Source organism: Lactuca serriola, chromosome 3 (genome assembly GCF_051521515.1).
Source record: "Lactuca serriola cultivar US96UC23 chromosome 3, Lser_US96UC23_V15, whole genome shotgun sequence".
In the NCBI taxonomy this organism is placed as follows: domain Eukaryota; kingdom Viridiplantae; phylum Streptophyta; class Magnoliopsida; order Asterales; family Asteraceae; genus Lactuca; species Lactuca serriola.
The window spans coordinates 31,102,644-31,105,378 of NC_136410.1; positions in this window are offsets into that span (position 1 = coordinate 31,102,644).

Sequence of the window (2,735 nt, forward strand, 5' to 3'; positions counted from 1 at the left end):
GTCCAAACAATGGGTGTTTTGAGAGAAACTGGATCACTAGTATGATGACATCATTGTAGGTAGGATAATCGGCAAATACAACTCTGTAATTGCTCGAGGCAATTGAAGGGGATTTATCTTTGATTGTTGCTTCAGAGCCGGTGGGTCTAGCAGACCCAGAGGCCTTTGACTGTTTCTTGGAGATGCTTGATTTCACCATTGTTTCAGAAAAGGTCTTGAAGAACTTGCAAGAAAACAGTTTCAGCAAGAGGGAAGATGATGAAGATCGTCGATTAGGAATTCAGAAAGCGTAAAGCGTTCTTAGGAGGAATAGGGGTTTTTATACCTCCAGATTTCAAATATTATTGGAATTAACTTATTTACAGTTGTTAATGGTAAAAACCATTGGGTTTTAACCATTATTAGCCACAAATAAAATTAAATCAAAAAGAAAATATTTTACTAGAAAAATGGGGCGTTTAATGACCGTCAGACCCATGATCACACGTCTGAGAAAGATATGGTGCATGGGGTTTATCCGTTGTAAAAAGATAAGTTGAAACGGATTAGACAGTTTGGAGGCTATGAGATGTGACAGATTAGGAAAAGAGATTTCTTAAAAGATTTTTTTATGGAAAAACAATTTATTTGTCTTTTAACCTATAATAGGTCTGACACAAATAGGTGATTTTGAAAGAAATTGGAACGTTGTATGCTACAAAATGAATGTATTTATGAGGAATTTTTATTTGATGAAGAACATTAAATAGCACACAAAGTTATCAAGGAATTTATGAAGTGATTGCGGGATCATTTATTGTGATTGCGGATGGATTCTGATGACAGTGGTGGAGAGTAATGTGATTGTAGTAGTGGAAGCTGAAAGTAACACTTGATAAAAGGTTAGAAATAACAAAAAATTAAAGACCCAAAAAATATAAGTATTATATATGATTGTTGTATACAAGGTATACTGAAAACATATATTAGAAGTATATTATTCTAGGACAGCAGTGGAGACCAGAAGTGGTCTGCGGTACCTATTAATTCAAAAAGAATTGTGGGTCTGGATTCATCATTCCTTGCATTTCCAGAAAATTGTTCAACTTTTTAGCATCAAGTGCTTTGGTAAAAACATCATCAATTTCTTCGTGAGTGGGAATGAAAATTAGTTCGATGTTACCTTTGAGAATGTGGTCTTTGATGAAGTGGTACCGAAGTTCAATGTGTTTCGTCTTCGAGTGGTGAATAGGATTGTGAGAAATCGCTATAGCACTCTCTGAATCACAGTAAATCGGTATCCGCAACATTATGTATCCGTAGTCCATGAGTTGAGTTTTTATCCACATAACTTAGGAACAGCAGCTGGCTGCGGCCATATATTCCACCTCTACGGTAGAAAATGAGACACAATTCTGCTTCCTTGAAGACCAGCTGACTAGTTTTCCTCTTAGAAATTGACAACATCTGGAAGTACTTTTTCGATCTAATATCCATCGGACATGATCCGCATCCATAAAGGCTAATAGACTAAAGTTATTTCCTACAGGGTAACAGAGGCCTAACGTTTTGCTTCCCTTCAAGTATCTGAGAATTTGCTTGACTGTGGTGAAGTGTGATACTTTAGGATCAGCTTGGTACTTAGCACATAAGCCTGTTGCAAAGACCATATCCGGTTTTCTTGGGGTGAGGTACATCAATGACCCAATCATTCCACAATAAGTTTTGTGGTCAACTGATTCTCCGATAGGATCAGCTAAAATCTTGTATCCAAAGGGAAGAGGGACCTTGGATGAGGAACAATTGTCCATTGAGAATTTCTTCAACAGCTCAAAGATATATTTCTCTTGATGAATGAATATCCCTTTAGGGACTTGTTTGACTTGAAGTCCTAGAAAGAAATTAATCTCTCTATTTATGCTCATTTGGAATTTACTAGTCATGAGCTTTGCAAAATCATTCACTATACCCTGATTTGTAGATCCAAAGATGACATCGTCCACGTATATTTGGACGAGCATTAAATGATTACCATTTGCTCTTCTAAACAAAGTGGGCTCAATCACACCTTTTTTGTATCCAGACGTGACAAGAAACTCAGAAAGAGTCTCATACCATGCCCTTGGAGCTTGTTTCAGATCATAGACTGCTTTTTCAAGCTTGAAGCAGTGATTTGGAAATTCATGACTTTCGAAGCCTGGAGGTTGTTGCAGGTACACTTCTTCTTCTATGTTCACCATTTAGGAAGGTACTTTTTACATCCATTTGATGTACTTAGATATTCTTGTGTGCCGCATACACTAAGAAAATGTGTATTGCTTCCACTCTGGCTACAGGGGCATAAGTTTCATCATAATTGACACCTTCAGGTTGGGTGTACCCCTTTACTACTAGCCTTGCTTTTTTTTTTCTAACAACCGCACTAGACTCATCGAGCTTGTTTTGTAAACCCGTCTAGTACCAACAATTGTGTGGGCTTTAGGCTTCGGTACTAGTTTTCATACTTTGTTTCTTTCAAACTCTGCTAACTCCTCTTTCATTGCGGTGATCTAGTCGGGCTCCATGAGTGCTTCTTTAATGGTTCGAGTCCCGACTGAGGACATGAAGGCTGCATAGTGGAAGTGGTCCATTAAATCACTAGAGGATTGAGTTTGTATACCTACGGATGGGTTTCCAATGATTTGACCAGGTGGGTGATCCTTCCTCCAGATGTGAAGACGAGTTTGTTGGTGATTATCAGCTGTGGTGTAGGGAAT